General features: G+C 40.8%; 1 long non-coding RNA gene across 3 annotated transcripts in view; it reads left to right on the forward strand.

The window, feature by feature from the left end:
* The first annotated feature begins 332 nt into the window (after positions 1-332).
* LOC107979618 overlaps positions 333-24,622 on the forward strand; it is a 31,901-nt gene continuing 7,611 nt past the window's right edge. The window contains exons 1-5 of one of the 3 annotated variants that reach the window (XR_004768427.1): positions 333-3,491; positions 5,892-6,365; positions 6,501-6,693; positions 7,647-7,716; positions 16,696-16,749. This is a non-coding gene — a long non-coding RNA (uncharacterized LOC107979618). Of the gene's footprint in view, positions 3,492-5,891; positions 6,694-7,646; positions 7,717-16,695; positions 16,750-24,622 lie in introns of all 3 variants that reach the window. The other 2 variants (XR_004768426.1, XR_003482811.2) reach the window with 2 other exon arrangements.

The following is a 24,622-nucleotide window of genomic DNA, read 5'->3' on the forward strand; positions in this document are numbered from 1 at the left end:
GAAACAGGAAGGGTTCCCCTTTTCCCCTCTGCTCTTCCTCCAGCGGCACCATGTGAGCCACCGGCAAGAGAGGGTGCCAGCGAAAGGAATCCTCTATAAGATAAGTCTTATAAAATATATAGGTTTATGATAATTAAGACTGAGCTAACTGATTTGAGCTAAGCAGCATTTGAACCTAATACAATTCTCTCTGTGCATTAATTTGGGCCCTAACTCAGGTGGGCAGCTGGCATAAAGCACATGTGGTGGTGGGGCTTGGGCGGCTTTTGGCAGAAAGATTTATCGTAACAATTCTCAACTCCTTTTCCAGCACCATTCTCTGCCTACACACTACCATGTTCCACCATGATGATAATGGACTGAACCTCTCAACTGTAAATGGCCCCAATTAAATGTTTTCCTTTATAAGAGTTGCTGTGATCACCGTAATAGAAACCCTAACTAAGACACACAGTCTAAGAACAAATCTTGAGAACATAAAATGGAACATATCATATGAGGGAAAACTATCTCTCTGGTTTAAGAAATAAAATGCACTATAAACTTAACACCCAATTTCACTATTATACTCCTGTTGGTGATTAGGTTTGAAACAGTAGGACATCAGTTGGCAAATAGTCCACTTCCGTATCTCACTGACACTGGGATTCGAAACCAAATTGCCATGTACAGGCACATTAGCCTGTAGAAGTTTAATAGCCCATTGAGCCAAATGACTCTTTAAGAAATGTTGATCATGAAATGGCATCTTCTATCGTCTAGAGGAAGGTTTGTTCCATGGACTTTAGAGAATATAACCCTATGGTTTTTGTGAGGAGGCCTGAGGCAAGGTTTCCAGAGTTCAGTTTAGTATCATAGTAACAATGTACTGGGATCTACTCTGGGAAACACATGGAGACAAAAGGATTCCAAGATCCATGCAGCTTATACATGTGACAGGCAAAATTTAGGACAGAGTGAAGTTTGGTAATGATTAAGGCAGGTTAGCAAGCTTCGTCCAACCCCTGGCTGTAGGAAATGCCACTTACAAAGGGCCTCAGCTGTTCTAACAGCCAACATGCAGAGGCCAAGTTGAAGTCACACTCCCAGCCTAGGACAGAGTATGGCAGAGGTCCCAGGCAGTACAGTCCTGGAAAAATCCATATTCCTCAGAAGGAGGAAGCCTTCTCGAACTCTTCTGAGTTTTTACTACACACAACTTTTTCCTCCCTCCCTTTCTCTCTCTTTTCCTCCCTCTCCCTCCCTCCCTCCTTCCTTCTCCCTCTTTCTCCTTCTCTTTCTCCCTCCTTCTCTCTCTTACCCTCTTCCCTCCTTCCTTATCCTTTCTTCCTGTTTCCTCTTTTGCTTCTTCTGTTCCTCTTCTCCCCCACAATGATCACACTTGCATCATAGTCTGATGGCTCTTCCAGACTCTTCTGGTTCCTTCTTCATTTTTTTTTTTTGTCTTGAATATTTTCTCAAACTAGCCTATGCCAGTTTAATCCCATCTTGGCTGCTTGGCTTCCTTGAGAACTCACTTATACACATGGATACAAAACGTATGAAATGCAAAAATACTAATTAGTGGGCTGAAAAACATCTTACTTAGAGGGGTAGTCTGGCATACCCAAACCTTTTCTTTCTACCCTCAGCAATGCATAAACTGGGCATAGTGGCACATCTGTAAACTCAGGGCTTGGGAAGTAGAAGCAAGAGGATGAGAAGGTCAAGGTCATCTTTGGCTACAATGTAAATTCAAGGCCAGCCTGGGTTACAGGAAGCCCTATCTTAACAAAGAAACAAACAAATAATAGGACTGGAGAGGTAGATATAAACGGAATTTCTGTTCTGCAATAGGTCCCAAATAACCACTCAGAGGGTTAATAATAATTGCAAATGCTCAGGCTTGTTACTAGCTAACGCTTACATTTTAAATTAATCCATATTTCTTACCTATGCTTTCCCATGTGTCTTCATAGCTTTTCTCAGTATGGCATTCCCATCTCATTGCTCCCAGTATCTGTTGGCAACTTCAGTCCTTAGTTTGTTTGTCTTGCCTACACTTTTCTGCCTGGCTACTGGTCAATCAGCTTTTTATTAACAATGAGAGCAACATATTTCCACAGTGTACAGGATTACACCGCAGATAGCTCAGTGGTTAAAAGCACTGGCTACATTTTTTATAGGACCTGGGCCCAATTCCCAGTAGCCACATGGTGACTCACAAGAGTCTGTAACTTCAGTTCCAATGTATTCAACACTCTGTCCTGACTTCCTCAGACAACAGGCATGCCAGCATGTGGTATACAGACATACAGGCAAGCAAAATGACCATACACACAAAATAAAATTTAAAAACCAAGAGAAATAAAAAGAAATATTCATTTCGAAAACATATCTCAGAAAACTGGGTCTTGATTTTTAAGAGCTGAGTTGGATAGAGGATGCAGAACAGGCAGCTGGCAGATGGACCAGCAATTGGCAAGACTGGAGGACATCTCAAGCAGAGCTAGAATGGGAAGTAGACGGCCCACCTAATGGAAGACAATGGCACCAAGATAGACGGGGCCCTGGGAAAGTTCTCAAACATTGTGTTATCTCCACTCCTATACTGGGGATAGAAACTACTAAAGCCTTGTGCATGCAAACCAAGCAGCCCACCACAGCACTGTTCCCCCAGTTCGGAAATTCAGTATCACTTTAAAGCACTTCAACATTTTGGAAAGGAAAAGATGGAGAGTTTACTTCAGACAAAAGGCCTTTTGACTGTTAGTAGAAAACCTATTTCATTAGCTTTAAACAGACTTTATTGGTCCAGGGCAGTAGTTTCTCAACTTGTGAGTTCTGTTGCCTTGGGGGGTGGGAGGTGTCAATTGACCCTTTCACTGGAGTTGCATATTAGACATCCTGCATATCAGATATTTACATTAAAGTCCAAAACAGTAGCAAAGTTACAGTTATGAAGTAGCAAAAAAAATAGTTTTATGGTTGAGGTCACCACAACATGAGGAACTGTATTAAAAGGTCACAGCATTTGGAAGGTTGAGAACTACTGGCCCAAGACATATGTTGGGCATTTGGGTGTGTCAATCAAGTCAGGTGTACCATCAGAGATTCCAGAGTCTCACCTTGAACTTCATTTTGTCCAATGTTGGTTCCTTAAGACTGAACTTTTCAGGAATAAAGATGGTTCCCAGTGTTAGGGACGCTGTGCTCCCTGGATTGTATATTCCACAGCAGTGGATTTGTATGATTCTTGGGGAATAAACATTTCTAATGCCATAAACTTGCCTGGCCTCTTCAGTAGTTAAACCTGAGTCACTATATTAATAATGCTTCACCTTATTGTGACAAAATGCCTAAGAGGAACAACTTAAGAGAAGAATGTCTATTTTGGTGCACGACTTAAGAGGCAACCCATGACAAGAACGTGCTGCAGCAGGAGCACGAGGCAGCTGACCAAACTGCATTCCCAGCCAAGAAGCAGAGAAGGATGATTCTGATACTCAAAGGTACCCCATTTGCACCTTTTATTCAGTCCAGAACCCAGCCCATGGGCTCCTATTGTCCAGGTCCAGAGATATTTATTCCAGATGGTTCTAAAATTGACTCAAGATGACAGTGAAGATTCCCCATCACCTGTTTCTTAGTGCATGGCAAGGGTGTGCTGTTGCCATTGTATCAATCAGAGTAATCAAACTCCTTGAGCAAATGAACTATTAGGGTATGAATGAATGAAGATGACTAATCTAGTTAAAGAAAGCTGGAAGGATTCTGTCAAAGCAAGAAACAAATTTTGTTGTAATGGTAAAGAAACTTTGAGGGACAAGGCTCTTGGGGACTGTGATGGCTATTTTTCTTGGTTGTGAATGTGACTATCTGGAATTAACTATGGCTCTGGGTTTGGCCTTCAGCACTATACAAACTAGGTGAGATGATACATAGCTATAATCCTAGCACTTGGCGGGGAGAAGGCAGAAAGATCAAAAGTTGAAGAACATTATTGGCTATAGTAAGTAAGAAGCCAGTCTGGGTTGCATTAAGTACCCCCTCAAAAGAAAGAAAGGAAGAAAGAGAGGAGGAGGATGGAGGGAAGGAGGGAGGGATGGAGAAAGGGAAAGTGAAAAAATAAAAGAAATAAATAGAAAAAACAAAAGCAGAGTTCAAGATCTCAAAGAAGAAAGGGTTTTGTGGAGGAGTGAGACTGTGTAACTGGGCACTAAAATCTAACACTGCATCAAGCCAACTTGGAATTGTCCTTGTTTTCAGCTTTAAGATCTACTACTTCCTTGGGGAAAGATACTGGAAAAATAGGCTTGTAATCTAGACTAAGCATTGGTCAACTCCAGCCCCAATCAGCCTAGAATTCATACCCACCTTGCACTACCTCCTAGCTCTTATATCTCCTTGGTCTCTTAAATTCTCATCTTGCAGCAACAGCAACGATAATATTCTCTGACCTTTTATTTACTATCGTTTATGTACAGGTTGTTCCAACATTGCCAAGCATGTAATTTTGTATTGACAATCTTGAATGTGAAATTGTGGCAAATGCTACTAAGAGATGCCTCTTGTGGTAACTAAGTATGATGCTTATAAAGAATTAAATTGTGCTTGGGAGATAATGAGGCTTGAGTTAGTGATAGCTATGACTTTGGCAACAAAACTGAGAAATTCTTGGTTTTGGTAAAGAGAATACCATACATTACATAATGTTTAAGTAGAAAGTTCCTGCTATATAAAGAGCAGCAAACATTTTAAAGTTTTCAAATTTGTAGGAAGTGAGTGAGGGAGAAGAGGCGGGGCATCTCAGCCATGAATCTGAGTAAATGGCCTGGGGCCTGTAGTAGCAACAGCTGAATCTCTGTTCCTACTTCTTTTGTGTTGGAATTAAAAATCATAGAACAGGGCTGGGGTGGGGAAACAGCTCAGTTACTAAAGTACTTATCTTGCAAACTTAGGACACGAGTTCCATCCATACAATACATGAGAAAGGGAAAAAAAAAAAGAAACAAATAACAAAAACAAGTCTGGGAATGGGACCTAATTGTTATCCTAGTGCTGGGAGGAAAAGACAGAAGGGTCCCTGGGACTTGCTGGCTAATCTAGGCCAGTTGGTGTGCTCCAGGATAATGAGACTTCTGGCCTCCAAATGCACAGGCGAGGGAGAGAGGGAGAGATTACAAAGAAATGGTAGAAGAATACAAGTGACTGAGTAAGACCACCAGCATTGTCCTCTGTCCCACGCTCATGCGTGATACAGAAAAACAAACACAAAACCACAGAATGTTTCTACCCTAGTCATCTAGTCTTGTTAAGTCTGCACAAACTGGCCCATACCCTCCTTCCAGCTATGGGATCTTTGCTTTGGTTGATTCTGAGAAAGTTCTTTCTCCTTCTGGAATCACTTCCTCTAGGAAGTGTCTCTAGATGAATAAACTTCATCGGTTTCCCAAGTGGCCATCTCATAGGAGGATTTCTTCCTGTGCCTCCATCTCTTCTGAATGCCCATGCTAACACTAGGGCAGGTGTCTACAATCACAGACACAAATGCCCAGTGTGCTCTGCACCACTTAGGAATACTTCACTGCTGGTAGTCAGAGAGAATTCAACTACAGGCAATTCAAAAGTTGTGACGACAAAGTGAACCCTAGGAAGTCACAGGATGGGTAGCCAGAAGGGGCTCTGATCTTAGGAGACTCTCAGCATTCCAGGGGGAGGAAGAAGGATGCAGAGAAAGGAGCAGTAGAGTGGAGGAGGTGGAGGAGGTGGAGGAGGTGGAGGAGGTAGAGGAGGTGGAGGAGGTGGAGGAGGTGGAGGAGGAGGCTTTTCTGCCCCTGGGGACTGGATTAATGAGCCCAGGAGACACCTGTAAGGATATTGGAACCTGCTGACTCCCAGTTCACCTCCAGGTTTCCCAACCAACTGAGAAAGAAGAAGATGAAGAAGAAGAAGAAGAAGAAGAAGAAGAAGAAGAAGAAGAAGAAGAAGAAGAAGAAGAAGAATTAGTGTGTGTTGGGGGGGGCAGCTGTGGGACACACATGCCATGGTGGGTATATGGAGGCCAGAAGACAACTTTGTGAAATGGATTGTCTCTTTCTGGGAAACAAACCAGGTCTCCAAGGACTGCCCAGCAAGTGTATTTGCCTGACAAGCCATCTCAGAAGCTCTTTCCTGTGGACTTTAAACAGGCTGGGCTTTCAGGCTATTTCAGGCTCTTTGAGCCATGAAAGCCTTTTAGATTCGCTCTCTGTGGATTTGACAGTGTAACAGTGTAGCAGCTTTACCAAATGAAATAATTTCTTTATCCACAATTCATGGAGAGTCCTTGTTGGTTTCAATAGCAGCAGAGTACAGGCTCTGAACTTGGCTTAGCCCCCAGCCAGGTAAGTAGCATGTTAGGGGGCAGGGAGAGGAGAAGGAGGAAAAAAAATCAACAATTAAAACATCAAAATACAAATAGTATCAACAAGCCAATTGTGTATTACAGTGTGCAGTGTATTCTATGTTTACTTGACTAGCCCCACTGGAAAAACAAAGGTCAAGAGTCGGGATTTTCATTCATATGAAACTCAAGAACCCTGGCTCTCCAATTAAGAGAAGATTGCCTACGAACCCTCTCACAAACATAGAGTCCTTGCCATTTATCAAGCCTGGAGCAAAGATTTATGGTTACAATCTGGAATTAGCAGATGTTCTCTGCTGACGTTGAGGGTAAGGCTGAAGTTTCAACATGTATGCTATTAAAATATATAGATTAATCTATGTATCAACATAATATGTAGATTCACATTTCCATCTTGCATGTTGCAAATCATTTTATACAACACTGTTTTAAGAAATTAGGCAGCAGATTATACACACAACGATCAATAATTTTGTGGCTCGTTGCTTAAACTTTCAAATATAGGCAATTCTATACCTAAGCTATCAATGATAGTAATGGGTTTCACTGCTGGTCAATGCCAGGGCGCTTGACCCCAAGGGCGATTTAATTGCACAGGGACATTTAAGATTAAAAGCTATTGATAGCTTCCAAAACGTTCCTGTCAACCTGTCAAAAGAATTGCTAAATCCACAGCAGTGCATCTTTGTTTCCCTTTACAGCGGAAGGGTGGGGGAGGAGGTCATGCCCAAATTTAAAATTACCTCCACCGAATCTCATCTTGTACCACTTCCTCAGTACCCCCCATATAAATATATATAGAGAGGCCCTGGAGAGACAGCTGGGGCCTGGGCATGCTCAGTAGACGGCCGCCTTCTGTGCTTGCTGAGAGCTTCCCTTGGCACAGCAGCTAGCACTAGACCTGAAGGCAGCCGGCTTGTGCGCAGCTGCTGCTCCTTGCTGGAAAGCTAATCGCTGCACAGCGCCCGGCTTTGGATCCTCAGCGGCAGCTGAGCAGCCAGAGGTCTCATGTACAGCTGAAGCTTGTGCAGGCTCCGTGCTTGCGGGTCCTCCTCTTCCTCCTCCCACGGGCCGCCCGCAGTCCTTAGAAACAGCAGTTTGGATGATGGAGCAGAAATGACAGGTTCAGGATCCCGATTAACCGGAGGGGCCAGTAAAGGACACAGAGAAGGGGCGTCGCACCCGGAGTAAAGCGACTCTCGTGGATCACTGGTGACCATGTTTTCTCATGATCACATTTCCTCACTTCTTGGGACTCCAGGGTCCCTTACTCAGGACTTGCGGAAGATGGTTACAACATTGACTAGGTTGGTGCACTGTTTTCACCACAGGTAAGGAGAGCATCTCTGCACGTTTTTTTTGTTAACTTAGAGGGTTGGCAGGTCTCAGAGGAGTGGTTAAACAGCAGTGTTAATAATTTGTTCCTAACGGAAACTGGGGAAAGGATATATATATATATATATATATATATATATATATATATATATATATATTCTGATGGAGATTAAACACAGCATTCTCGCATTCTCGTTCCTTTTGATTTCGATCTCTTTGGACTCCTTACCTGATGACCACCTTGGTAGAATTCTGCCTTGACCCTGCCATTTAACTTTCCATTTGCAATATCATGTTAAAGTAATTTATTATTTAAAAAAATGAAGAGTCATGCCATTTTTTTAAGGAAAGGAACTTCATGCAGTACGGGTAAACTGATTAAAACAAAACAAAAACAAATAACAAACACAAACCCTGCAAATAATTACCATCGCAGCCAAAAGAGAACAGCTGATATTGATTCAACATTAACTTGTTCAGTACTGAACTGAAGCCGACTCAGTGCGCTGTACTTGTCTGATGTTTTTATTGCTGTCAAAAGTGTCCGGAATCTATTTCTGAGAAATAAGCACTTAACTTTTTTGTGCAAAACAGGCTCTCTGCAGAGACATCAGCTGAAAAGCAAAGGGCCATTTCCTAAATGCAGTAGGGTGTGTGTGTGTGTGTGTGTGTGTGTGTGTGTGTGTGAGAGAGAGAGAGAGAGAGAGAGAGAGAGAGAGAGAGAGAGAGAGAGAATTGTGGGCTTTTGAAACTTGAACCAAAAGCATTTGAATCAAATGAAACACACATTTTCAAAGGCAAATGCATCCAAATGGCCATTTAATTGCAGCTACAACTTCCATTGCTAACCACGATAGGTTTAAAGAGAAATCTGGCACTAGGGAATTGTACATGACCCCAACTAGGAATCTAAGCAACACTGGAGAGGCTACCTTAAATGCCCTTCCCCTATAAAAAGAACGATGACTACTTTAAATGCCATCCTAGAGCCTTCATCCAGTAGCTGATGGAAGCAGAAGCAGAGACTCACAGATAAACACTGAGCCAAACTCCTGGAATCCAGTTTCAGAGAGGGAGGAGTGAGGAACAAAGGGGTCAAGACCACGCTAGGAAAACACACGGAAACAGCTGACCTGAACAAGAGAGAGCTCATGGACCCCAGTCTGACAGCTGGGGAACCAACATAGGACCAAACCAGGCCCCCTGAACATGGGTGTCAGCTCGGAGCCCTGGGCAGTGGAACCAGGATGGAACCGCTAGTGCACGAATGGACTCCAGGAGCCCATTCCCCATGGAGGGATACTCACTTAGCCTAGACACACAGAGGAGGGCCTAGGCCCCGCCCCAAGTGACTTGACAGATTTTGATGATCTTTCATGGAAGGCCTCACCCACCCTGGGGAGTGGATGGGGACGGGTGGGTGGGAGCCATGGGAGGATGGGGAGGGAGAGGGAACTGGGATTGATATGTAAAGTAAGATAGTTTCTAATTTAAATAATTTATTAACAAAGAGAGAAGGAAGCACTCTGCAAACCAATGAAGTATGATCTGATCTTTAGCAACCTGATCAATTGGACAGGAAGATGCCATCTCCCTACTCCGACATTAGATGTCTTTCATTATTACTTAAATGATAAACATTAATAACTTACGATAGTAATTTGTTTTTCTTAGATATCAAATGACTGGAGTTTTTTTTTCCTATCAAAGCTAAAACAAAAAGAAAACCCGTGAAAGATAAAGAGGAAGAAAACAGCATGTCTGCATGTGGTGCTCAGTGGTTAGCAGTTGGGGGAAGTTAGACTTTGTGGACCAGGGTTTTAAAGTCTTCATGAAAACACTAGCTAATAATTAGGATGCATTCCTTTGTGGGCACATTTAACCATAAACAAGTGACACTGTCACTTGGCACAATCAGCTGTTGCTTTAACACCTGCTTTATTATGGAATTAACGCTCCCCAGTAAGCACTTGCCATTCTCCACAGCCGATCTATACAAGTTGTGAACATGGACCTGACACATGAAATTAAGGCAGATAGGCAAGGCCACGGAGGTGAGTCTCAGCCTTGAAAAGGGCCAATTAAGGATAATGATTGCAGCCAGTCAACACCTTGCAGCAAAGCTAGATGAAAAAGAACAAAACGCACAAATGAGCTCATTGCCTCTATGGAAGGGGCTAAAACTCGATGTTTCTACTTCTGAAGTAGAAGACCCTAACTGCATTGAATTAAACAGTTTTATTGCACAAAAGAAATGCAGCTCTTTTATACCTTGGTTTCCCTGGAGAAAGCCTATGCTGCCCTCCTCATCTTCATTATTATAATTATTGTGTAAATACACAGTTAATGCCATTAGCAACAACCCCACTATGAGCGTTCTTATGTGTGACCATACAAAATCCACCAGGAATCCCTTGTAAAACCTGGCCTCTGAGTTGCTCACACTGTAAATCTCCATGGTCTCCATTCACAAGTCTCTCTATTTAGTTAACATAAAGCCATACCCTTTTCGGAAGTCCCCAATGACTTAATACCTTACTTGAGAAAACAACAACCACAAAATAAGCCATCTTCCAGACCCTTGCCTTGGCCAGTTCTAGCCCTCTGTGGGGCAAGGGCTTTTGGAAGGTGTGTGTGTAAGTCCTTACATAGCAGTAACTGTCCTGGGTGTAGTTTGACATGCAATGTCCCGTTAAAATAGCTTGTAAGCAGTCACTTAGAATATCTTCATCAAGAAGAAAAAGAAAACCATGAGGTTATTTGCATATTTGGATGTGCAGGATAGGCAATGTTTCTGGCTCACCCCTCTTTTACCATTTCTTAATAATGACACAGAAGGAGGAGTCAAACCATGCAGTGCTTCCCATTTTAAAGATTGGGAGAATGTTCATGGGTAGGAGCATCTCTCTCTTTTTTTCTTTTTTGTTTTCCTCCATTTTTTATTTGAATTAGAAACAAGATTGTTTTACTTGACAATCCCAGTTCCCTTCTCCCTCCCCTCCTCCCCTATCATCCCCCCCAACTAAAACTCTACCTATCACACATCCTTTCTGCTCCCCCTGGATGGTGAGGCCTTCTACAGAGTGTCATCAGAGTCTATTATATCCTTTGGGATAGGGCCTAGGCCCACCCCGGTGTGTCTTGGCTCAGGGAGTATCCCTCTATGTGGAATGGGCTCCCAGAGTCCACACCTATGCTAGGGATAAGTACTGAACCACTACAGGAGAACCCGTAGAATTCCGAGGTTTCCTCAATGAAATCCATGTTCCTGGGGTCTGGATCAGTCCCATGATGTTCACGTCAGTTGTTTCTGTCAGTTTCACCAGCCTGGTCTTGACCCCTTTGCTCTTCAGACGTCCTCTGCATCTGGATTCCAGTTCTGTTCAGTGATTAGTTGTGGGTGTCTGCTTCTACTTCCACCAGCTGCTGGATGAGGGCTATCGGGTGGCATATAAGTCAGTCATCAATCTCATTATCAGGGGAGGGCACTTAAAGTATCCCCTCCTCTGTTGTTTAGTTTGTTAGCTGGTGTCAACTTTGTAGATCTCCAGACATTTCCCTAGTGGCTGATTTCTCTGTAAACCTAAAATGTCTCCCTCTATTATGGTATCTCCATTCTTGTTATCTTCTATTCTTCGCCTGACTCAACCTTTCTGCTCCCTCATTTCCTCCCCATCCCTTCTCTTCTCCCCTTCTCATTCTCCTAGCTCCCTCCCCCTCCTCCTGTGCTCCCAATTTGCTCAGGGGATCTTGACCCTTTCCCCTTCTCCCAGGGACCATGTATGTCTCTCTTAGGGTCCTCTTTGTCTACTAGCTTCTCTGGCAGTGTGGATTGTAGGCTGGTAATCCTTTTCTCTATGTCCAAAATCCACATATGAGTGAGTACATACCATGTTTGTCTTTTTATGATTGGGTTACCTCGCTCAGAATGGTTTCTTCGAGTTCCATCAATTTTCCTGCAAATTTCAAGATTCCATTCGTTTTTTTTTTTTTCTGCTGAGTAGTACTCCATTGTATAAATGTACCACATTTTCTCTATCCATTCTTCAGCTGAGGTGCATCTAGGCTGCTTCCAGTTTCTGGCTATTACAAATAGTGCTGCTATGAACATCATTGAACAGATGTCTTTGTTGTATGAATGTGCTTCTTTTGGGTATATGCCTAAGAGTGGAATTGCTGGATCTTGTGGTAGACTGTTTCCCATTTTCTTGAGAAGTCAACATACTGATTTTCAAAGTGGCTGTGTAAGTTGGCACTCCCACCAGCAGTGGAGAAGTGTTCCTCTTTTCTCCACATCCTCTCCAGCATAAACTGTCACTGGTGTTTTTGATTTTGGCCATTCTAACAGGAGTAAGATGGTATCTCAGAGCTGTTTTGATTTGCATTTCCCTGATGGCTAAGGATGTTGAACACTTTCTTATGTGTCTTTCAGCCATTTTAGATTCCTCTACTGAGAATTGTCTGTTTAGTTCTGTACCCCACTTTTTAATTGGATTGTTTGGTGTTTTGGAGACTAGCTTCTTGAGTTCTTTGTATATTTTGGAAATCAGCTCTCTGTCAGATGTGGGGTTGGCGAATATCTTTTCCCAGTCTGTGGACTGTCATTTTGTCTTGCTGACTGTGTCCTTTGTCTTACAGAAGCTTCTCAGTTTCAGGAGGTCCCATTTATCAATTGTTGATCTCATTGTCTGTGCTACTGGTGTAATGTTCAGGAAGCAGTCTCCTGTACCAATTAATTCAAGGCTATTTCCCACTTTGTCTTCTAATAAGTTCAGTGTGGATGGATTTATGTTGAAGTCTTTGATCTATTTTGACTGAAGTTTTGTGCAGGGAGAAAGGCTTGGGTCTCTCTGTAGTCTTCTACATGTTTGCATCCAGTTATGCCAGCACCATTTATTGAAGATGTTTTCTTGATTCTGTCGTATAAATTTGGATTGTTTGTCAAAAATCAGGTGTTCATAGGTGTGTGGGGTAATATCCGGGGTTTTCAATTCTATTCCATTGGTCTACCTGTCTATTTTTGTGCCAGTACCAAGCTGTTTTCAGGACTATAGCTCTGTAATAGAACTTGAAGTCAGGGATGGTGATGAGGGGCATCTTTTTTACAAAGCTCCATCCTCACCAGGCTCCATCAGTGTCTCTCCAAAACCACTCAAGAAGGGCGTGAGTTTTCCTATGGTGACTTAAGCTGTGAAGCGAGGGCTAGAAATGGTGTGAATTTCATTTTCTCTTAGCAATTCAATAGGACCAGATAGATCTCCAGTGTCTGAAATAGGGAGTGTTAGTAGTGAGTGTAAGTAGGGTGAAGAGGTAGGACCCATGTGTGCATTAGATGAAGATGAAAGAGACCAGGCCAGTCATAGGCTGCAGAAACTGAATTTCTATTTTATTTTAAATTTAAAAAGTTTTTTTGATGACTGTATTTACTTATTTTCCACCCTCATCCCCACTGCAACTCCTCATTGTATCCCCCACTCCCTCTCAAATTCATATGTCCTTTAATTATATCATTACTCGTATGCATACACACATACACATAACCTACTTTGTCCATTTAGTGTTACTTGCATGCACATGTATGTACTTGGGATAGGATAACCTATCAGAGAGTTTGTCCCTGGAGAGAAACTGATTCTCCCTCACTCAGCAACCATTGATTGTCTGTAGCTCTTCATCTACATTAGGGACCTTGTGAAATGTCCACCATTTAAATTGCCATGTCAATTGGTGACACCATTAGGTAGGTCTTATGTAGGCAACCATGTAGTTGAGATTTCACGGATGAAGCTTCCTTTTCATGTTGAGAAGAATAAATTAAATTTGCAGGTAAATGCATAGAACTGGAAAACGTTATGCTGAGTGAGGTAAACCCAGACCCAGAAAGACGAGTGCAACATATTCTCTCTTACTTGTGGATCCTTGGATTTGAGTATATAACCTGAAATAACCAAAGAAGCTGGGAAGTAGAAAGGGATCATGGGGAATGGGGAGGAGCCTAAATTTTTAAATCAAAGCGGAATTCGCTGGAGTATCTCACATTGGAAGTGTGGCTGCTGCATGAATGAATAATGTCTGGTAGGAAGGAGAGGGAAGCTATGCAATCATAACCAATGCACTGAGGATGTGTCTTGTCTGGATTGTTGTTTAAAAATAGCAGTTTGCATTTTCAAGCTGGAATGACTTTTCATGTAACTTATTTTATGAAATAAGGCTGCATTGGTTTGTCTCCAGATATCTAAAAGTCAACATCCATGACAGAGCACAGTTAGTATTGGTAACCCAAGCTATTCCTCATATTGTATTCCCTGCCTCAGTTAGGAATTTTAACATTTTTTGTATTTTGTTTTTGTTTTTGTTTTTGGCTTTGAACTTGTGACCCTTGGAGCTAAAGCTTCCAAGTGTTGTAATTGTGAGTGTGTATCAGCCCACTCAGCCTTTTCTTTTTTGGGGGGATGGGGTTCCAGACATGCTTTCCCTGTGTAGCCCTGGTTGTCCTGGAACTCGATCTGTAGCCCAGGCTGGCCCTGAATTCACTGAGATCCACCTGCAAAATGCTGGATTAGAGACCCACCACCACTTACCCACTGATTCCGACCCAGGCCTAATATCATCTGTTTTGTGACTACAGAGCTTGGTGACACCATGTCTTCACTTGGAGAAAAATGTGATCAATATTAAAGCGTTGTTTCTAAATGCTTAAAGATTGTCTCCTATTAGACTCCAGTCAATGTGACTTCAGCTTTGATGGCTCTATGCATGTGGCTGCAACTACCTGATAGTTATTGGTGGAAAAGTGACAAGTAGACAAATGCCATTGAGCATTCTTTTCTTTGCAGTCTATCCTTCAGCAGCTTCCAGAATGGAGAAGTTTGCGCTTACGAGAGTGTACTCATGTGAATCTATACGTTTTGCTTTGTTTTGTTTTGTTTTTCTTTTTTCCTTCCTGTGCTGTTCTGCATTTTTTCTTAAACGTAGGCATTGCATGAAGTATGGCCCCGGGGCTAAATCTGGCCCAATAGCTCTTTTTGTAAATAAAGTGTTATCAGAACAAGCTGCTTTCTTTCACTTCTGAATTGCATAGGATACATTTGAGTATGACCTGCAAAGGAAAAAATGCTGAAGTTGTAACTGAAGTTCGCTGACCTTTGCTGTGACCTGAGGAAGATGCTGCTAGCTGAGATCAGGGTAGGGCATGTGATGTCTAAGGACATTTTCAAAGTGACAGCTGTCAGGCCCTTTTATGGAGAAACAAATGCTAATGTTAATATTGATTATGAATATAGAAAAAAAGCTGGAACAAGATCTGATAGCTTTGTTTTAGTTATTATAATTACCTAAGGGCTTGTAGCATCACCCCTGGTCCCCTAGAGCCCCAAGAGTCCCTAATTGACCACACCCAAGTGACGATCTACTTTGAATTAGGCGTCGGTTCTCAGCTGTCTCTGGTCTCCAGGTGTCGTTCCTAGAATCCTTAGTTTAGAACAGTGGTCCAGAGCTCTGAGCTGTACTCCAGAATCATCTCCAGAGTTTAAAAGAGTTGTTTTCTAAAACTCATCTTAAGTCTCACCTCAGGCTTTTCCAATCTGAAGCTCCAAGGATGTCCTGCATTTTAAAGAGACTGATCTTAGCGCAGTGGTTCTCAATCTCCCTAATCCTCGTGTGCTGGTGACCCCCAACCATAACATTATTTTCCTTGCTCCTTCACAACTATAATTTTTTAACTATTAGGAATTGAAATGTAAATGCTTTTGGAGATAAAGGTTTGCCAAGGGTTCTTAACCCACAGGTTAAGAACTGCTATCCTCAAGTATGATTGGCTTGCTTTTTCAGCTAGCCCTTATGTGGGTTTTGGCTCAGGTGTGTTTTCCATGTTTGACTGCAGGTTTGACTCTAGGTTTGAAGCAACAGTTTGGTAGGGATTTCATTACATTATTAATTGTAAGAATCATTTTAAACTGGGTTTCTGTTTGTAGTGTGGCTACTGGATTTGTCAGCAGACTGCAATATAGCCTTCATCGGAAAAGCATGCCATATTCACTAACACAAAAGTCTTCCCATTTTTATAAGGCAAATTTGGAAACTGATATCTCAGTGTGGAAACCTGGCTGTGGTTCTGTATGTGAAACTCCTTTTCTTGAAGGGGACATGAATGGTTCACATTTGCCATTTGCACACAGAGTTCATAACACCAATTGGCTTCTGGAAGAGGAAATGGCATCGGGGAAGTCTTTTTTGGTTCTTTCTACACTGCTAAAGGGAGAACTCACCTCTTCTCTGGACAGTTAAAGGCCCTGTGGTCTGTATGTACTTTTGCTTGGAGATTAGTTTCTGGCCTCTACCACAGGATCCACATACTCCATCACTTGGTGTTTGTTTCTTTATTAGATTGATCTTTAAAAATGCCTTTATTTTTATGCATGTGTATGTGGGGTTCACATATGTGTGCAGGTGCACAAGTATACATGTGCAAGCCAGAAGTGGATGCCATGTTTACTCCTTCCTAGGTATTTATTTTATTTTTGAGACAGTATCTTTCGATGAGCCTGGAGCTCACTGTTTTGGCTAGGTTGACTGATAGATAATCCCCCAGGATCTGCCCCCAACAATGGACAGTGTCACACAGGCTGTACATAGTTGTTGTGAATCCAAATTCAGGTACTCAATGCTTGTGAGGCATTTTACTCAGAGTCACCTCTCCAGCCTCCATTTTAATTTTTTGTTGTTGCTATTTGTAACTCTTTGAAGCTGAGTCTTATGTCAGAATACAAATAAGGAAAAACAACAATGCAATAAGAAATGTAGAAATACCAATGCCTTGGTGTCAGCCAGAATAGTGACTGACAAGTGTGAACCATATACAAAGCTCCCAAGTTCTATGTATCAAGAGCCAACATTTCTGACATGCTGGGAGCCTATATTCCTTTTTAAAATATTCTTAAAAGTCTAGAAATAATTGCTGAAACTTTGGTTTACAGGTCACCAAAATACACCAAATACACATACAACTGAATAACTACCAACTCCCTGAGGTATGTAATTCTATACTATGAATCATGATTGTTGATGTATAGTACAGCTTGACAAATGGCTGAACAAGAATAATGATCTATAGATTTGAAGGGCTCATGTATTAAGTACATTTGGATTAATTCAAGTTTTGTCCTGGATGGTTTCAGTGAAAATTTACATGTTTTCTTGGGCACTTTACTAAGATTAAAAAAAAAAAAAAAAGATATTTGGAAGCTGTTGTTAAGGGTAGACCTTTGTTCTTCTCTTTGTTCTGCTCTATAAAAAGGGGCTTTTCTTCCTAAGAGCTTTCTTTGGGGAGGGGGCTTAGAGGACATTTCTATGTTTGCTAAATCTCATTCTCATGCATTATAAAAGTCCACCTGCCCCAGTTCATCTAACTGGGACTTAGACACACACCAATGTACTTGGCTTCTTCAGTCTATGGTTTCTAGGAAGCTGCAGTCCCCTGATCAATCATAGAACAAGAGAGAATGTTAACACACTATTCTCACTCTTAATGTGGCTTCAGGTTTTGTTGTTATTATTGTTACCGTTTGTGTGGGTTTGGCTTTTGTTTTGAGGCATAGTATCACTAGGGAGCCTTGGCTGGCCAGTAACTAGTTATGTAGATCAGGGTGGATTTACAGAGATCCATCTGACTCTGTTTCTCAAGTGCCTAGATTAAAGGTATGCACCCCATGGCCATGTTGGTACAGTCTTAAGGATACCCAGCCAGAAGTGCAAGATTCGGTGACTATCTCAACTGGAAGAACTGATTAAAATGTTTCCTAGGACTAATACTATATTGTTATTAAATCATCACTATTTAACTGTTATAATAGTCAATTTTCTGAATCAAGAAATTATATATCCAATTTATAGGCTAGGCCAATGCCACGGGTGGAGATGTAAATATACTCTTTGTACAGAGAACAAAATTGTGACTTTTGTTTTTTGTTCTATTCAGAGGAGGTATTTTAGGTCATTGAGTTTCTTTGTGAATGGGCTTTTACTTATGCATAGATGCAGTCTGTACTTTGTTTAATGCTTTGCTCTTGCTTTCTTAAAGTTTGTATTACTTTCTTAACAAGGAACTCTGCATTTTTTATTTTGAATAGTGCCCATGAGGTAATGAGGTTATTTTTGCCTGTATTAACTGTTTTTATTTATCTCTAGTTCCCTGTAGAGTTTCAGCATGATATCTATTGAACAAATGAATGAACCTTTCTCTTACTGAGAGCAAAATAAACTATCTACTATTGCTTTTGCATGGCTATAGGTCTATAGTTTAGGTCACTATTTTCCCAAGATGAATTCAGATGAATCCTGACATAATGAGGGAAATGATTGAATGATAGTTTAGAAGAAGCACAGAGACCAAATAAATTTTAAGAAATATAAGTGTATTTTCTAGATATTAGGTGGGTAAACCCTACCTAATAGATACCTACCTATCTATCTCCCAACTATTTGAATCAGGATTTCTTGGAAGTGGACCCAGGAAATTATATTAGAAACTCATTGGTTGTGGTTTTGGCTGTGTATATGTTTCTGTCTTCCAATGTAAATATCTGCAAAGGCCGAAGATCTGTGCCCAGTTATGCACAAGTTTTGATTGAACAAGAGGTTTGTCTAGGTCATTATGGGGTAGAAGGCTTATTGTGATACCAAGAGAGAAATGTAGGATAAAATAGGAAAAGTCTACACTTGGAGTAAGTTCAGTTTACCTATGTATAGGATGGTTCTGTGTGAAGATATCAGCCAAGTCTGACATGTCTAATGTGCTGTTCCTTGAGAGGGATAAGATACTCTATGTAGCTTGTGCTAATAGATAGACTCAGTGATGGTTGGTTATACAAACCAGGTCATGGTATAAAGCACCGGCTTATTGCCAACTACTATTCTCTTCATGTGTCCCAGCTGAGATAACTAGAGAATATAAACTATGTGATGCTCCTGCTGATCAGCCTAGTGCCTTTTTTGGTATAATCTTGGCATGGATCTGACCAGAACAAACAGTGTGTGAAGGAGTTCTCTGAAGTGAGTTGAGGTAGTGGGTTAGTCTGCTTCTCACAGTATGCTATGATGGCCACATTGTCCTTCAGAAAGCAAGGGTTATTACAGAAGTGTAGATTATATGTATCTCTTGATGACAGATTGCATAGGAGATGGAAGCGACAATACAGAATGAAACCTGTAACTCTGGGAATGATGGAAACATGTGAAGCTCACATTCTAAATGAGAGTGTCTTGTCTCTGAAAAGACACGTGATAAAGAAATTTCACAAGATGCAGAACCTTCCTGAAATGTGCCTTGCCTAGAAAGAAGGTCACATGCTCAGAGGGGCGTGCATCTGCAGAGCTCAGAAGCAAAGGGCTGTCAACTAATTCCAAATTGTCATTGTCTACCATTGTGAAGACTTTTCAGATGGAGACACAAGGAGACTGGCCATAGTGAGTAGAGCAACAGGAAGGACAATGACTAGCAGCAAAGTGTAAGGGTCAAAAGTTACCCAGAGATTATCATGTTCTGAGTACCTACCATATACATACTAGGTAGTTATACAACCTAGGTACAGGTAATACAGAGGTTACAGAAGACAAGCATAATTCCTAATTTCATGGAAGCTGAATTTTGGCAGATCAAGGGAAAGACAATACAATGTAATATGAACACATCGTGATAGAAATGCGATTTAGTACAGCCATCATGGAAAACATTCAGAGGTTGCTTGACTTAAAAATAAATTGCCATATGGTCCAGTCTTCAACCACTGGGGATATACCAAAATATTGTACAGCCAGGATGCAAAATGATGTCTGTATTCTCATGTTCATAGCAGGATTATTCATGGTATCCAAGACATGGCGCCAGCCAGTGTGCTCACCAGTAGGACAAAGAGCATGTCGTGTAAATGCACAGTGTGTTACTTCTCAACTTCAAATAAGAAAACTCTGTTATTGGCAAGAACATGAAGTAACCTAAAAGGTCACTACAATAAGTGAGATGTGCCAGGCATAGAAAAACAAATGCTGTGTGTAATCTTTAGATGGGGGATTGAAAAAAGCCAAACCCAGAGAAGAAAGGAGTAACATGGTAGGTGTGAGTGGGCAAAGTTGGAAAGAGGATGGGTTCATGAGATGACAGCTGAAGAATACAGAATTTTCTTTTGGAAGAGTAAGCTTAAGAGATCTGCTGTATATGTTGACAACTGTAGTTAAGTATAATATACTATATTAAAATTGCTAAGAGTAGTTTTAAGTATTCTCACCACAAGATGAGTATGAGATAATGTATATGTTAATAAACTTAATTAGGTATTCTACAATGTATACATAGCTTGAAACAAGCTATACATGAGAAATTATCCAATTTTGTCAATCAAAAATTAGGAAATGAAGGGTGGCTAACTGGTTCAGTGGATAAAAACACTGGCTGCCAAGTCTGACAGTCTGTTAATCCCTGGGGCTCACATGATGGAAAGAGAGAAATGACCTCTGAATGTTGTTCTCTGACCTCCACATTCATGATATGACATATCCATATCTACTCACACCTAAACTATATAAATAAAATGTAAAAAGAATTAAAATTAGAGACTGTGGCTAAGGAGATGACTGTATGGTAAAGTACTTGTCTTTTGCAAGTGTGGGGACCTGATTTCAAATCCTCAGAACCCATAGAGTTGGGTTTGGCAATATGCATCTGGAATCTTAGTGTTTATATGCAGAGATAGGCAGACACAGGAGAATTCCCAGAAGCTTTGGGGTCAGCTAGTCCATCTTCTGCAGTGGTGAATGATGTCTCAAACAAGGTGAAGTCAAGGACCAACTCCTAAAGTGGTTGCCCTCTGACCCTGTGTACTGTGCCATGCATACACCACAGGAATGGCCAAGAATGTGCATATGCACATATACATGACCACATATCATACACCCACACTGAGAAAATGAATTAAGGTCATATCAGAGTTGTGAGTATTAAAAAGAGATGCAAATATGAAAGATTATGGATTTTACAGAGCTTCCTGGGAGTATAGAAATATTCTCCTTTTCTTTCCTTTCTCCAAATATGCAGCTAGACAATGAGTTCATTTGTTACGAGCTCCATTTTCTTATGTCATAAGATACTCTTGATCAAGTCATTGTAGAGCTGAGTAGTGTGACATATGGGGCTTAAACTGAGTTCAGTGCTGTCTATCATGCTAGTACTATGGTATTAAATAGTCCATTTCTAAATGTCAGAGGTGTATCAAGTAAGAGATATGGTGGTTGACTGTAATTGCCAACTTAATACACTCTAAAGTCACCTGGTAAGAGGGTCTCAGTGAGGGGTCTGAGACTTGTCTAGATCAGGTTGGTCAGTGAGCATCTATCTCTGTGCAATATTGTCTTGATTATATTAATTGAGGTGGGTGGGTGGTTCACTATGGGTGGTACCATTCCCTAGGTAGAAGATCTGAAACTATATGTGTGTGTGAAAAGGCTAGCCACTTCAAGTTCCTGCTTTCTTGACTTTCCCCACGATGATGGATTGTAACCTGGTATTGTGAGCTAAAATAAACACTTTCTTTCCTAAGTTGTTTTTGCCAGGATATTTTTTTTTAATCACAGAAACAGGAAATAAAACTAAGACAAATGCTGAAGCATGGAAGATTACAGCAATTTTACTATCTTCATATTTCTTATGACTATGTTTGCTTGATAAGAAAAATAAAAGCAAAGTGTCAGAAATTTATTACTATTAGCATTTAAACCACTTGTGGCAAGTTTCTCTCTAGTTTGAATTTATTAATATAAATTAATAGGATGACTATTAAGGATGTATTTTGATTTTCAATAGATATTATGGAATGAGAAAATATGTGGAATCTAGCAAGTGGCATGATGCTGCCTAATTTGAGAGATAATACATGATGTATTTGGTGCTGTATGGATGCAAGAATGGTCATCTTAAACATTTTGAGGTCTCAGAAGGAGAAGGGAACTGGGATTGTCATGTAAAACAATCCTGTTTCTAATTCAAATAAAAATAATTGAGAAAAAATAAAAAAACTTATAATCCAAATATCTAAAAACTAGACATTGATTTGTATTGGAAATTTTTGTCATGACTGAATATTGACATGGACAATTGACGTGGACAGTTTGTCTGAATTTATTAGTAATAGAATTTTAGCAAGAAACATTGTCTGAGATCTACAACTCTAAATTTACTGTTGTCCACAACAGCAGATTCATGGAAGTGAAAAACAAAAAACAAAAAAACATTTTGAGGTCTGAATTCGTATCGAATCTTTGCTTTTACATAGTAACATGCTTTTAAATACCACTCAGAGAGTCGAACAAAAAATTCCTGCTGTGCCCTACAAGCTGGTGTCTTGCCCAAATGCAGAAATTTGATATATTCAGCATCATGGGAATGAGATCAGGAGGTGAGGATTTTGGAAGCAACCAGGCTTTGAGGTTAGGATCCATGCCTCTCCTGGTTTGAGTGTAGATGTTTATATACAGACTCACATTTTAAGAGCTTGAGCTAGTGGCTATTTTGGGGGGTTGGTATTTATTACTTTCCTTTTTTCTTTGACACAATAACTGACAGGAAGCAACTTGAGGAGGAAGCATTATTTTGGCTCACAGGGGGCACATTCCACCATGGAAGGGAAGCTTTGTGACAGGGTTGTAAGGCTGGCTGCTTCTAGCCCACCTGCCCTTAGGAAGGAAGAACACAAACAAGAAGTGAAGCCCGGCCCTAAAACCCCAAGGCCTGCTCATAGTCACCTATTTCATCCAGCAAAGTTCCACCTACTCATCCAGTAACCTTCCCAGAGCAGCCTCTAGCTGGGGGTCAAGTGTTCGAATGTATGAGTCTATAGATTTAAACCGTAACAGAGACTCTGAGATCTTTGACAGATAAGGTCAAAGTGATAGATGTGGGTGCCTGGGTGGGGGGTGGCTGTTAAAGGTTGAGCCCCACTGTTACTTCTGTCTGCTACTATGTGAACAACAACCACTTCATTCTCCCACAGTCACCTCTACAAAGCCACTGTGCAGTGCCTTCCCTGCTGTGACAGACTGAAGCTATGAGCCAAATAAATCTGTCCTCACTTAAGTCCTTTCCATCAGGTATTTTATCATGGTGACACAAAAATAACTGTTATAGTGAATGCCCTCATAAGAGGCCACAGAGCACTACCTGGACATCCATGTGTGAAGACACAGAACAAGAGTGTAGTTTTGAACTAGAAAGTGGACCCTCACAGGATACCTACCCAGTCTGCCTTGATCTTGAACAAATAGATTTTTTTGTTTTTACTATCCATCTAGTTTATAATACTTTTGTAATAGGCAGTTCAAGCAAACCCTTAACAAATTCCTAGATTTCCCATTCAGATCATAAGATAACAACACTAAGCTTACATCTTGGACCATCTGACACAGACACTGTTGTTAGCATCTAAGGGAAACAGAGAAGTTAAACAGCTTGCTTTAGAAGGTAGAGATTGTTTCCCTTGCATGTGGGATCCCGTTTCAATGGTTTGTAAGAAGAGCTGCTGTTTTCTCATCATCATTATGACATTCTTGACGTTTTTGTGTGTTTGGGGCCAGTTTTGTGTGCATGCTAGAACAGTGTTCTACAGAGCTGCGTTTCTGGAACTGAAACCTGTTGCTTCTTTTGCCTCATGCATATTAGTTTTGTGTGAACTTACTCCTCTAAGACTTCAGTAATATGTAGAATTTCTACATTATATTGTATGTAGAAGTTTACATTGTAGTGTATATATAGAAGTCTACATTATATTGTATGTAGGTGACTACACTGTAGTGTATGTAGGCAGCTACATTGTAGTGTATATGGAGAACCACATTGCAGTGTATATAGATAGCTACATTGTGTTGTATATAGATGGTTACATTGTACTGTGTATAGACGGCTACATTGTATAATATGTAGACAGCTACACTGTATCATGTGTAGATAGCTACATTGTATTGTATGTAGACAGCTACATTGTAGTTTATGTAGAAGTATACATTGTATTGTATGTAGACAGCTACATTGTATTGTATGTAGACAGCTACATTGTATGTAGACAGCTACATTGCATTGTCTATACACTGTAGAAAGGTCATGTTCTCCTGCCTTCTGGGTTGTTATGGTATTAACAGTAAGTACAAGTATGCTAGGGAGTAGAGGGCAAAGATAAAAGAAAATGATGATTGTTGTTATAACCAAATACTTATTCCAAAAAGATTTTTTCAAGAAGATGATATCTTCTCTGGGTGTGGTTATACATGCCTGTAATCCCACTGCTCAGGAAGGTGAGGCAGGAGGATCTCAAATCTTACGTTAGTCTAAGTTACATGATGGAATCCTGTCTCAAAATTAAGAATTCTCTTAGAAGAATATGATAGAAGCAGCCTAACACATTTTCCTACTTATCTGTGATTAAGGAACTCAACCTTTGTAGTGTAGCAGACTTTTGTTGAATTTAGATTTTGTTAAACATTGGTTCTTGAACAGTATTATTCATACATGTGCCAAATAAATTACTTTTTGTTGTTTGGTTTAAGACTACAGCAAATACCTAGGAAGTTCTAAATATGGTGGCCGAGATATTTATGGTAGGTGAGGTACATGTGTCAATTCACTTCAAACTCACAAGATTAAAAACAATGACAGGTATTAATGGTAGGTCTAGTAGACAGATAATGAAATTCCCACCCCCCCATAGAGAGTTAAATGTAGAGCCTGAGGTCACTTAGCCAGTAAGCATGAGGAATGATAGGGTTGAGTTCACACTTGCTTAAGAGACCATCATTCTTGCCAGTGACACTGTACTGCATTAACCCAGGGGAAGAATGTTAGGAAAGCAACTATAGTTAATTAAC

Source organism: Cricetulus griseus, chromosome 2 (assembly GCF_003668045.3).
Source record: "Cricetulus griseus strain 17A/GY chromosome 2, alternate assembly CriGri-PICRH-1.0, whole genome shotgun sequence".
Taxonomy (NCBI): domain Eukaryota; kingdom Metazoa; phylum Chordata; class Mammalia; order Rodentia; family Cricetidae; genus Cricetulus; species Cricetulus griseus.